At 39.2% G+C, this 14,137-nt stretch overlaps 1 protein-coding gene across 3 annotated transcripts in view; it reads right to left on the bottom strand.

Annotated features, from left to right (window-relative positions):
• Edem2 (ER degradation enhancer, mannosidase alpha-like 2) overlaps window positions 1–14,137 on the bottom strand; it is a 285,175-nt gene that overhangs the window by 177,545 nt on the left and 93,493 nt on the right. The window lies entirely within an intron of this gene.

Here is a 14,137-nt window from a genome sequence, read left to right on the forward strand (position 1 = left end):
TATTATTATTATTATTATTATTATTATTATTATTATTATTACTATGGCATCAAAACTAGAGGACAGTCTTTTTGATTTTAATGTGTACCTGTACACCAGCACAGTAAGTTTATTTAGGTATAAGTACACATAAGTATAATTACCAGAGTACAGTAGGGCTCCATTTTACAGCGTTTTGCCTTTCGGTGTTCCGCTAATATGAACATCTCAAATTATGACCAAAACTTGCTATACAGGTCACCCCACCTGACTTTCTAATATGGTCACCATGTGCCACCTGATTTGTTTACATTCTCCATGAGCATATCTCTCCATTATGTCTAGGAACTTTCAAAAATTTTAAGAGTTTTAAAGTTATTGCGTACTCTGATAATTATACTCATGTATACCTATACCTAAATAACCTTACATACTGTGCTGGAGTGCAGGTACACATTAAAAATCACTAAGTGTGTCCCTATAGTCTTGACACCATAGTAATACAGTCTCTCCTCACCTAGCGACGTACTCATGTACCAATGCCTCGGACTTATGATGGGTTCTCTGACCAGTAATCATACCTAACTAATGTACAGTAGGGCCCCACTTATACGGCTGGTTAGGTTCCAGGCTACCGCCGTAAAGCGGAAACCGCCATAAAGTGGAACACCCTTTTTTTCCACTTACAAATGCATACAAACACTAGATAACAAGTTTACACTAACATATATTAAGTTAGCAATAGAACCAGGCATCAAAAAACAATAAAAAAGTACAATACACACATAGTGCACTCATTACTTACCTTAAAATATTTATAGTCTTAATCTAGGGTGAGACAAGTAGTATTTATTGTAAGAAATCAAGTGTGGTATGTATGGTAGTCAGCCAGGCTACCATACCAGGCCACCCCACCCACACATACAATTCTATGATATTTAAGCATCCCAGAGCGATAAAATGTATATACAGTTCACTCATTACTTACCTTAAAATATAGGGTGAGATGAGTAGTATTTACTGTAAAAAATCAAGTGTGGTGTGTATGGTAGTCAGCCAGGCTACCATACCAGGCCAACCCACCTACACATAATATTCTATTACATTTAAGCATCCCAGAGCGATAAAATGTATATACAGTTCACTCATTACTTACCTTAAAATATATGTAGTCTTAATGTAGGGTCAGGAGTAAGTAAATGAGATAAAACGAATAAATGAGAGAAAGAAAGAATGAGTGCATGAGAGAGTACAGGCGCAGAGTTATGTAAACAAACCAGGCGAAGGTAAGTTTTGTAAATAAAGTGTACACGTCTGGTTTGTGTACAAGTTACATTGAGTACAGGTTGTCTCTACATTGATACGGTAGAATAAATAAAGAAGAACACTCCCATTCTCATGTAACATCATTTTGAGAAGAAATGATGCTCTGAGTGAAGGCAATGGAAATAAGTCACTCTGACTTTTTTGGGTTATCCTAGGTTCTCTACACATATGTTGTTATGTATGATAATCTATGTAACTGTATTTGTGTATACCTGAATACATACACAGCAGCAGCAAGCAGCAACAAGGCTGCTCCTATATCTTGCCGTCCCCTGGGCCTATCCGAACTCCAGTGATGGCCAAATTTGCAAGTACTGCTGCAACAACATGCAAGTTAACTATAGTTACATAAAAACTGATGGTGACGACAACGAAATGGACTAAATATGACAGAAGAGGGACCGGCATTCAAGTACCAGACCTGCTGCCAGACGTGAACCAGACACAAGACGTTTTCCACTAAATGAAATAACTGACCTCCATATCAACTGCACCAGTGTTTAACGGGAAGACAACATGGCAGAAATCCTGATCAACTAAATCTCCAAGGAAATGCCAGGTCTGTAGGACTTTTTTCGTCAGTGCCAAACGAGGGAAAGATTTGAGCCTTTAAACACGGCTGACCGGCATTCAAACAGCAGCTACTGCCAGACGTACAACTAGCGAAGTGAAATTCTCATCTTTACTGACGTTCATCTGTTGACAGTAGCATCATATCTGTACCACCATCATATCACCTGTACCAGTGCTAACGAGAGGGAAACACAGGAGACATCGTCAAATCAACAGTATAAAACTCCAAGGTATAGGACGGTTATCCCTCAGTGCCAGTCGTGGGAAAGAAGTGAATAGGTAAATAGTCAAGGTTAATATTTTAGCAGCTGACCTATATTCAGCTGACCAGTGTACAGTGAGAGAATCATAGCAGAAAAAGCCAAATATATCTATAAACTCAAGGAAAGTCAGGTGGTGTTACTCCCCTCAGTGTTTTAAAAATGGCTGAGTCAGCAAAACAGGTCAGGAGACAACAACACGACACAACCCCCGATAAATGGAATTGAGGGGGATTTGGAAGGATAAAACCACTGATTAAACCTTTCTGGTCTACCAGAATGGAAAGGAGTTAGAAGTTAATTGGTGAAGCCAGACTGTGAAGTGAGGTGGGTAGGGGAGGGTGAATAAGGGGTTAAATGTAAGGGTGTTGTGAAGTTAAGGGAAAAGTGAGCAGTGAAGAGGGTTTTGAAGAGGTCAACTGTAAGGGTTTTGTGAAGTTAAGGGAAAAGTGAGCAGTGAAGAGGGTTTTGAAGAGGAAATTTTACTAGTAATTCAGTGTAATTAAAGCAGATACTAAGTGTACTAGGGACTGGAAAAGAGAAATAAATATTATTGTATATGAGTAAAAGAGCGAAGAGTGAAAATGGCAGGCATTAGAGGGGTACAGGCTGCCATAATTATATTTATATTTCTTCTTCAATTCCATGAAGAAAGAAATCAGTCATGGGGGTTGGAAAAGGTGAATGGAGTAACAGCGCCCTGGACAGTAAAAGCCCAACAGTTGCCATCCTACCAGAAAAGTAAACCTCACTATCGCCGCAAGGTATGGCAACACCGCATACCCAAACAAAAACAATGGCACACAGCTCTTATTGTAGCACTCTTAAGTGGTGATATCCAAATTAATCCAGGACCTCAAACTATTGTGCAGAGGCAAAACAGACAGATAAATGACGGCAATAATGACGGTCTAGTAGCTAGGGATGATAACCTTAACTCCATATGTAATGCATACATAGGTCAATGTGAGACAATACAGCCATTATTATCTCAAACACTACCAAACAGATGCATACACTGTACTAAAGTACGCATGAAAAACAGAAAAGGCACCTTATGTAAAATGTGTAAGGGGTGGGTGCATGATGGATGTATGTACAATTATAGCAACGGTGCCAGAATTCATTTTGTGTGTAACAAATGCACTTTGGCACAGTTACCCTTTAGCAGTGATGACATTGATTTACCTAATTTTAATACAAATGACCCATTGCCATATATTGATGATTATGATTGTTTTATGAAAACAGGCCTTCACTTTATTCATGTCAATGCAAGATCACTTCTTCCTAAATTGGCAGAGATTAGGATTCTAGCTAACAAAATTAGGGCGGCAGTTATAACCATCTCTGAATCTTGGTTGGATGATACGGTGACTGACGACGAGGTCAAAATAGATGGTTACAATATAAAACGCTTAGATAGGAACAGAAAGGGCGGTGGAGTATGTGCCTACATTAGAAATGACTTAGCTTACAACCCAAGACCTGATTTAAATAACAATAAACTGGAGATTCTATGGTTTGAAGTGCTGCTTCCCAAGACCAAACCCATCTTAGTAGGAACTAGTTACCGCCCTCCTACCCAGGACCAGTTCTTAGAAGACTTTTCCAGAGTCTTGTCCGGAGTTGAAAGCAATTGCGAAACAATAATACTGGGCGACTTCAATATCTGTTTTCAGCAACAGAATAACGGGCTATGCAAAAGGTATAAGCAAATTCTAGGATTAAATAGCTACACCCAACTAATTAATAAACCAACCCGGATCACACAGTTCTCAGCCACCCTAATTGACCACATACTTTGCAACCGCGCTGAGAACATTAGTCAGTCAGGCGTCATTACCACAGGTCTTAGTGATCATTTCATCATTTACTGCACCAGGAAAATCACTAGGGATAGGATAGGCCTACACAGGACAATAAAAATGAGGTCAACTAGAAACTACAGTAAAGAAACACTGGTAAATAGGCTACACAATTGTGACTGGACAGAGATAACAAGTTGCACGGACGTAAACGATGCCTGGGAAAAATTCAAAACAATGTTCACTACCATTCTTAATAATATTGCACCAGTTAAAGAGGTTAGGATTAAACGAAGAACTGAACCCTGGATGACTACTGAGATATTAGATAATATGAAATTCAGAGACCAGCTGCTAAAAAGATTTAAAGCAAACAGACAGGATATTGCAGCACTAAATGAATTCCAAAGGGTGAGGAACAGAGTACAAAGGCTTATAAAAGGAGCAAAGGCAAAGCACTATTGCTCAAAAATTGAAGAATATAACCATAACCCCAGAAAGCTCTGGCAACAACTAAAACAGTTGGGATATAGCCATAAGCCAGTAGATAGGTCTAACATAGTACTCACTATCGATAATGAGGTATGCCACGAAACATCTAAGGTGGCAAACTGCTTTAATTCCTACTACACATCTGTTGCATCAACACTAGTAAGTAAACTACCAGCTGCATCAAATACCTTTAACACAGACTCTGATAAGTTTCAAACATACTATACCAATAAAGGGGTAACCCCAAACAGTTGTCAACTAGTAAGTGTATCTCATGACTTCATTCATAAAGAACTAAGCAGGTTAAACCCAACTAAGAGCACAGGCCCTGATAACATCCCATCTAAGTTCCTAAAAGATGGTGCTTTTGAACTGTCAATCCCTATTGCTCACATAATAAATCTATCAATCACCACTAATACCGTACCGGAGGGGTTCAAGGAGGCCAGAGTTACTCCTATCTTCAAGAAAAATAATAGGTCTGATGTAAGCAACTATAGACCTGTTAGTATACTCAGTATAATATCTAAAATTCTGGAGAGGGCGGTGTATTCTCAAGTAGTTAAGTACCTTAATGACAACAGCATTCTCCATAGCTATCAATCGGGCTTTAGAAGATCCTACTCAACCGATACCTCCCTTATTAATCTGATGGATTACCTGAGAACTGAAATGTCAAAAGGGAACCTCATAGGTATGGTAACCTTAGACCTGCAAAAGGCCTTCGATACTGTCAACCACAATATATTATGTAATAAACTTCAATCTATCGGTATAGGTTCTGTAGACTGGTTTAAGTCCTACCTTAGCAACAGGAGACAAATAGTCAAAATCAACAAAACGGAATCAGAACCCCTGCCGATAACATGTGGAGTTCCCCAAAGTAGTATTCTGGGTCCCTTACTATTCTTATGTTATGTCAATGATATGCCTATCAGTGTCAAGTGCAAACTCCTACTGTATGCAGATGACAGTGCTCTGTTAGTGACAGGTAAAGACCCACAAGATATTGCTAATGTTTTAACACTGGAACTGGAGTCCTGCAGCAAATGGTTAGTAGACAACAAACTATCATTACACCTAGGGAAAACTGGAGCCATTCTCTTTGGAACGAAACATAAACTGAGAAGGGTAAATAATTTTAATGTTCAGTGTAATGGGGAGTCCATCACTTTGGTTTCATCAGTTAAATATCTGGGAATCCCCTTTGACCCATGCATGTCAGGAGAATTGATAGGGAACAGTGTAGTAAAGAAAGCGAATGCCAGGCTGAAGTTCCTGTATAGACAAGCACAGTGTCTACCTACTGAGGCTCGCAGGACCCTATGTCTAGCCCTTATACAATGCCATATAGATTACGCTTGCTCTTCTTGGTACTCTGCCTTGACAAAAAAACTGAAAGATAGACTGCAAATCACCCAGAACAAAATCGTAAGATTCATCCTGGGGCTGGGACCAAGAGAACATGTAGGCCAGGATGAATTACAGCAGTTGGATATGCTGAATGTTGAAGACAGAGTAAAACAACTGAAACTAAATCATGTTTATAAAATTGCTCACGAACAGTGTCCAGAATATCTTGCTGTCAATTTTGTCAAGGTTGGGAACCAAAGCAATCATAGTACTAGGGGGAGAGAGCACAACTTTGTAGTACCCACAGTCAGTGGCCAGGCTTCAAACACCTTTTATTGTACAGCAATAAAGGAATGGAACAGACTACCCACAAATGTCAAGGCCAGTCATAGCTTGAACCAGTTCAAGAAGACTGCCAAAAAGTGTCTGATGAATGAAGCAACAGAAAGGGAGGGGAATGATTTTCTATTTTTTAGCTAAAATACGTGTAAATTTTACCTTATCCCTAGTAATGACCCTCGTATTGTAGATAGTAGTAATGACCCTCGGGTAGTAGATAGTCTTAATGACCCTCGTATTGTAGATAGTCTTAACCCTTTCAGGGTCCAAGGCCAAAATCTGAAGTCACGCACCAGTGTCCAAGAAATTTTGAAAAAAAAAAAAAATTAGTTTTTCTTACAGAATTAAAGAGAATAGAAGCATCAGGGAAGAGAGAGGTGAAGGTTTATAAACTAAAAGAGGAGGCAGTTAGGGTAAGATATAAACAGCTATTGGAGGATAGATGGGCTAATGAGAGCATAGGCAATGGGGTCGAAGAGGAATGGGGTAGGTTTAAAAATGTAGTGTTAGAGTGTTCAGCAGAAGTTTGTGGTTACAGGAAAGTGGGTGCAGGAGGGAAGAGGAGCGATTGGTGGAATGATGATGTAAAGAGAGTAGTAAGGGAGAAAAAGTTAGCATATGAGAAGTTTTTACAAAGTAGAAGTGATGCAAGGAGGGAAGAGTATATGGAGAAAAAGAGAGAGGTTAAGAGAGTGGTGAAGCAATGTAAAAAGAGAGCAAATGAGAGAGTGGGTGAGCTGTTATCAACAAATTTTGTTGAAAATAAGAAAAAGTTTTGGAGTGAGATTAACAAGTTAAGGAAGCCTAGAGAACAAATGGATTTGTCAGTTAAAAATAGGAGAGGAGAGTTATTAAATGGAGAGTTAGAGGTATTGGGAAGATGGAGGGAATATTTTGAGGAATTGTTAAATGTTGATGAAGATAGGGAAGCTGTGATTTCGTGTATAGGGCAAGGAGGAATAACATCTTGTAGGAGTGAGGAAGAGCCAGTTGTGAGTGTGGGGGAAGTTCGTGAGGCAGTAGGTAAAATGAAAGGGGGTAAGGCAGCCGGGATTGATGGGATAAAGATAGAAATGTTAAAAGCAGGTGGGGATATAGTTTTGGAGTGGTTGGTGCAATTATTTAATAAATGTATGGAAGAGGGTAAGGTACCTAGGGATTGGCAGAGAGCATGCATAGTTCCTTTGTATAAAGGCAAAGGGGATAAAAGAGAGTGCAAAAATTATAGGGGGATAAGTCTGTTGAGTGTACCTGGTAAAGTGTATGGTAGAGTTATAATTGAAAGAATTAAGAGTAAGACGGAGAATAGGATAGCAGATGAACAAGGAGGCTTTAGGAAAGGTAGGGGGTGTGTGGACCAGGTGTTTACAGTGAAACATATAAGTGAACAGTATTTAGATAAGGCTAAAGAGGTCTTTGTGGCATTTATGGATTTGGAAAAGGCGTATGACAGGGTGGATAGGGGGGCAATGTGGCAGATGTTGCAAGTGTATGGTGTAGGAGGTAGGTTACTGAAAGCAGTGAAGAGTTTTTACGAGGATAGTGAGGCTCAAGTTAGAGTATGTAGAAAAGAGGGAAATTTTTTCCCAGTAAAAGTAAGCCTTAGACAAGGATGTGTGATGTCACCGTGGTTGTTTAATATATTTATAGATGGGGTTGTAAGAGAAGTAAATGCGAGGGTCTTGGCAAGAGGCGTGGAGTTAAAAGATAAAGAATCTGTATATAATGTATATATATAAACTCACTGTATTGAACACAATAACCGCACTAAAGTTATTATCATATTATTGTTTACCACTGTTGTTTTATTACAATAAACATGCACAAATATTGTATAATACTAATGTTCTATCATATATTTACATATTTACAATCACTGGACATAGGAGTTTTTTTAAATACTTGACGTGCTGTTGGAGTGTGAGCAAAGTAACATTTATGAAGGGATTCAGGGAAACCGGCAGGCCGGACTTGAGTCCTGGAGATGGGAAGTACAGTGCCTGCACTCTGAAGGAACTTTAAAAACTGTAGTGTAAAGCACCCTTCTGGCAAGACAGTGATGGAGTGAATGATGGTGAAAGTTTTTCTTTTTCGGGCCACCCTGCCTTGGTGGGAATCGGCCAGTGTGATAATAATAAAATAATTTTTGTGAAGGTAATAAAACAAAAAAAATTAGAGATCAGTACTTACCGAGATTGCCAAGAAGTTTGTAGAAAATGATGTGGTGGCGGCAACATCGACGAATTCCACATACGCGTATTATATTATTTTGTTGTTTTAGTTGTTTTTTCTTTTCTTTTCCAATTTTTTTCTATTCCTACTAACATTTGGGGCCTGAGAGACCAATGTATATAATGTATATATATAAACTCACTGTATTGAACACAATAACCGCACTAAAGTTATTATCATATTATTGTTTACCACTGTTGTTTATTACAATAAACATGCACAAATATTGTATAATACTAATGTTCTATCATATATTTACATATTTACAATCACTGGACATGGTTTTAGAACTGCTGGAGCTTGTGGAACTCCTTGAAACAAGACCATGCACAGAGGCACCTTACATTCCTCACACATAAACCGAGTGTCTTTGCGTCTTTGTTGCCGTCGTTTTGTTTGTGCACAGACAATGCATCTCTTCTGAGCAAATTTCTTTTGAGTTGAAGGAAGCTGTATTATGAAATGATCACCTTCTCTTCTCAAACGCTTGGGTATATTGTGATGAATTCGAGGACCATGTTGTATTGCAGGTGTTGTTACCTGGTACTTCATTATGAGTTGTCTGACAACAGACAAACAAAATTCACCATACGGTGGTCTGTTACCAGTCTTTATTTGGTACATATTATATGCATTCAGCATTGAAATGTCCATGAGATGGAAGAAAAGTTTCATGTACCACTTGTAACTCTTACGAACACAGTCAACAAAACCAATCTGCATGTCACACTTGTCAACCAAGCGCATGTTTTGTGTATAATCAATCACTGTCACTGGTTTTCGAATACGTTCATTAGTCACTCGATCAACTTTGCCACTGTCTTGCATTTCATTACGGTGAATGGTTGTCAACAATGTGACATCTCGTTTGTCATGCCACCGTAATGCCATGATGTCATTGGCAGTAAACACCTGCACGTCATCACCACGAACACCTGCGTTGAGCCTGGGCATATGTTTACGATTAGAACGCACTGTGCCACACACATCTGTCTTGTTCACTCGCATGAAATCACTGAGTAATGGGCTTGTGTACCAGTTATCGGTATATAATGTATGGCCCTTACCAAGATAAGGTGCCATCATGTTTCTCACTACGTCACCTGATATACCCAATAACATCTTGGTATCTTTCTATGTTTTACTACCCGTGTATACAACAATATCCAACACCAGGCCACTGTCACAATCACAGAGTACAAACAATTTTATACCAAAGCGGTTCCTCTTGCTCGGTGTATACTGCTTGAATGACAGTCTACCTTTGAACAAAATCAAAGACTCGTCAATTACAAGATTCTTGAATGGATAAAAGTATATCCTGAACTTTTGTTTGAGATACATGAAAACATTTCTAATCTTGTATAACCTGTCACTTCTGTCAGGCCTGGTTTTGTCAGAGAAGTGCAACATACGTAACAGTAAGATAAACCTGTTCACTGGTATTATTTCACTGAAGGATGGGGTACAAATTAGCCGATCTGTGGACCAGTATGCTTTTATATTATGCTTATAGACGTGAGGCATAAGCATTATTGTTGCAAAAAGCAAATACATTTCTGCAACAGTCGTCTCTTTCCACCTGTGTAGTCTTGACTGTGGTGATAAGATCGTATTTGCCATGGTGTATTGAAAATACTTATTACTTTCCCTGACAATAATTTCCATCAATGGCTGGTCAAAGAATAATTCAAAGAATTCCAGTTCATTGGCCGTGGTTCCAAGGGGACAGGTAGGTAGAATTCCACTTTGCGAGTCATCAAAGTGGTGAGGGCTGGGAACAAAATTGGGATTTTGCTGCCAATCCCAGATACGGTTTGCTGGTGGATACTGGACATCATAGGCTGGTTGTACGGGTGGTTGTGGCGGGCTGGTGGGTGACGCTCCGCTTTGTCCTTGAACTGACGAGTCAGCAGCGTGGGTTCCCGCGTGGCACAGCGAGTCACGCATGGCGGTGCCACTACCACCACCAGCCCCACTAACACCATCCACTGATGTCTGTGGCCCATCCATGCCAAGTGTAGCCACATCATCCTCACTATCACTACCTAAAACGGGTGTAGGGCCACGGGATGTACTCCGGGATGTACTCCGGGATGAACTCCGTCCCCTGGGCACAGCATAGGGTACACTACCCGAGCGCATGCGGCGGCGAACATACCGACGCTTCACTGGTGAATATGTTTCCTCACTATCACTACTCGAATGATCGTCGAGCGCAATAAAATCACAATCCACGTCAGAATCATCGTCATTACTGAAGTCAGAGGCCAGGCCACGGGAAAATATTAGTTTTCTCTTACGTTTAGGAACACCCGACCCTGAGTCATGAGTGCCCACACCAGAGGTAGAAGGTCGAGGATCGTCAGGGTTTTCTGCACTATTATCGATATCCTGGTCATTATTTTCGGTCACTAACTTATCAAAGCCGTAGAATTCGTCTTCATTTCCACTTCCATCAGTGTCAGAACTATCAGACAGGAAGAGGAGAGTCCCAATTTTCCGGGGAGTGAGAGCTGACTTGCGACGAGACATGGTGAACAAGGGTGACTGAGCCGGCGTTCCCACAATGCTATGCAGGCGCCTAGATTTTTTGTTTACGGCGCACACCCACGGCGCAGACCCATTCTCTCATATGTAGGCCTATGAGCACTTTCGCGCTAAATTTGACGGCGCTAGAATTTTGGCGTAGATCTACGGTTTGGACACTCACCGACCAGCCGTAGATCTACGGGACGGACCCTGAAAGAGTTAATGACCCTCGTGTAGTAGATAGTCTTTTTAGTATGATAATAAGATGTTATCTTCATTATAGAATAATAAGAAAATATTATAACCTTTATATTATAATAATAAGGTAAAAGGACCCCAATGGAAATAAGTCAATCTGTCTGACTTTTTTGGGTTATCCTAGGTTCTCTACACATATGCTGCTATGTATGATAATTCTATGTAACTGTATTGTGTATACCTGAATAAATTTACTTACTTACTTACTTACTTACATACGAAAGGAATAATTTTCTACAGTTACCCCCAGTAACACATTTTCTCTTATGTTAGATTAGAGAAAATGTTATTTTTGGCATCACTTGTACAAGTTATCTGGCTACCACATCTCATATTTATGCTTATTTATTCTATTGTGGGGTGTATTTATCATCTTTTTATGTTATGTATCGTGTTTATTATATAATTTTGAAAAAATATCATAGATGGATTAATGAAAATGTGTATTTAATGTAATATACGACATTTAAATGAGACTCGATGATTATTATTATCATTACTAATATGACATCTGGAGACATAAGACACTCTTACTGATTTTAATGTGTACCTGCATGCCAGCACAGTATGTAAGTTTATTTAAGTACAGGTATACATAAGTATAATTATCAGAGTATATATAGTCGGACTTGAGTCCTGGAAATGGGAACTACAATGCCTGCACTTTAAAGGAGGGGTTTGGGATATTGGCAGTTTGGAGGGATATGTTGTGTATCTTTATATGTGTATGCTTCTAGACTGTTGTATTCTGAGCACCTCTGCAAAAACAGTGATAATGTGCGAGTGTGGTGAAAGTGTTGAATGATGATGAAAGTATTTTCTTTTTGGGGATTTTCTTTCTTTTTTGGGTCACCCTGCCTCGGTGGGAGACGGCCGACTTGTTGAAAAAAAAAAAAAAATATATATAAAATACGAAATAACTTTTAAAAACATTTGAAATTTTGGAGTTTTCAGACAAAATGGAGAGACTTAGTGCTTACTGAGCTCACAAAGAATGTAAACCAACAGGGTGGGGCGCGGTGACTGTATTAGAAAGTCAGGTGGGAGGAGCCGTATAGCGAGTTTTGGTCATAATTTGAAATGACCGTATTAGCAGAACGCCGTAAAGTGAAACGCCGTAAAGCGGGGCCCTGCTGTATATTAGAGCTGATTTCCTCTATTCTGTTTATTTCAACATACAGTACACTACTGTATAAACATTTAAAAATATACCAGTAATGTTATAAATGGTGCAAAGGTGACATTAAAACAATATCAAAGATGGTTGACACAAACTTGCTACCATTATAGTATGCTCCTCACTTTAACAATGTGGTCTTAGCTGTCGTCGTAAGCTTCTGTCTTTTATGTGCGGGTTATTTGTGTATTGGAACTCTGTCATTAAGAGAGGAGAGGCTGTATTAATAATACTAATTCGTAATAATAATAATCACTCTTGGGCACATTAAATGTCACATTTTACTTTAATATAGAAATTATCATTTATCCATCTATGATATTTTCTTCAAAATTACATAAGAAATGCATTACATAGCATATAAACATAATACATACACCCACAGTACAATAAATTTCACATAAATATGAGGCAGAGAGAAAAAATTCTGTTTTCTCTGGTTCAGCACCAGAGAAAATGTGTATCAATCTGCATTTAGCTCAGTCACTCCCCTTAACGCATTCGGCTTTGTTTGCAATTCTCAGCACGACTTCTCATCACTTCTCCCTTCATTTACGATGGCATCTAAAGGGAGTTGTTAGAAATGATTAACCATTAACCTGTAAACGGTCCAAACGTATGTATACGTTCACTACCCCAGTGCCACGAATATTTTGAAAAATAAAAAAATTTTTTTTTTTTACTGAAAAAAGAGCACGTTTTTCTAAGTGTTATAGGATAAAAAAAAAAAATTTTTTTTAGAGTCAGTACTTACTGAGACATGAGGCTGCAAAGTTGGCACCTGGGGATCACCTGGCGGCAACATGGAGCGCTGCCGCTTGCAAAAGTGTTGCCGATATACCTTTTTTTCTATTTTTCATATTTTATATAATTTTCATGTTCTGATAATTACAATTTATAGTAGTTCTTGTCATTTCATAATCAATCTTTGTTCTGACACTAGTATTAGGTACTGAAATTGTACTCAAATTGTCACAAACACACTGACAGGTGGACATTTACACCTGCCTTGGCCATTTACTATTGTCTTTGAATATATACAAAGTATTTATATGTCCCAGCAATGTTTTGGATATGTGGAAGTATATATAATAAGAGGGAGGAGGAGGAGGAGGAGGGAGGAGGGAGGAGGGAGGAGGAGGAGGAGGAGGAGGAGGAGGAGGAGGAGGAGGAGGAGGAGGAGGAGGAGAAGGAGGAGGAGAAGGAGGAGGAGAAGGAGGAGGAGAAGAAGAAGAAGAAGAAGAAGAAGAAGAAGAAGAAGAAGAAGAAGAAGAAGAAGAAGAAGAAGAAGAAGAAGAAGAAGAAGAAGAAGAAGAAGAAGAAGAAGAAGAAGAAGAAGAAGAAGAAGAAGAAGAAGAAGAAGAAGAAGAAGAAGAAGAAGAAGAAGAAGAAGAAGAAGAAGAAGAAGAAGAAGAAGAAGAAGAAGAAGAAGAAGAAGAAGAAGAAGAAGAAGAAGAAGAAGAAGAAGAAGAAGAAAATACGTAATGATAATAATAAAATAATAAGTTGCCTTGAAGCATGAAAAACAAAGTCCACCCCTGACAGTGACATGATAAGATGAGGTAACATCTGATAAGAGTTGACGTTTGATGAGCATACACGAGGGTGGGGGAGGGTGCAGCAGATAAGAAAAGATTAGAGGTGACGTTTGATGAGCATCACCCTCCTTTGTTTTCGCTGGTACACAAACATGTCTGTCTATTTGTCTGTCTATCAAGCTCCCTGTCTATCTGTCTATCCATCTAGCTCTCTGCCTCAGAGCCACAAGACTGCATCATCACCTTTACTCACATCTTCAAGCAGAGTAT

Source organism: Cherax quadricarinatus, chromosome 19, assembly GCF_038502225.1.
Source record: "Cherax quadricarinatus isolate ZL_2023a chromosome 19, ASM3850222v1, whole genome shotgun sequence".
In the NCBI taxonomy this organism is placed as follows: domain Eukaryota; kingdom Metazoa; phylum Arthropoda; class Malacostraca; order Decapoda; family Parastacidae; genus Cherax; species Cherax quadricarinatus.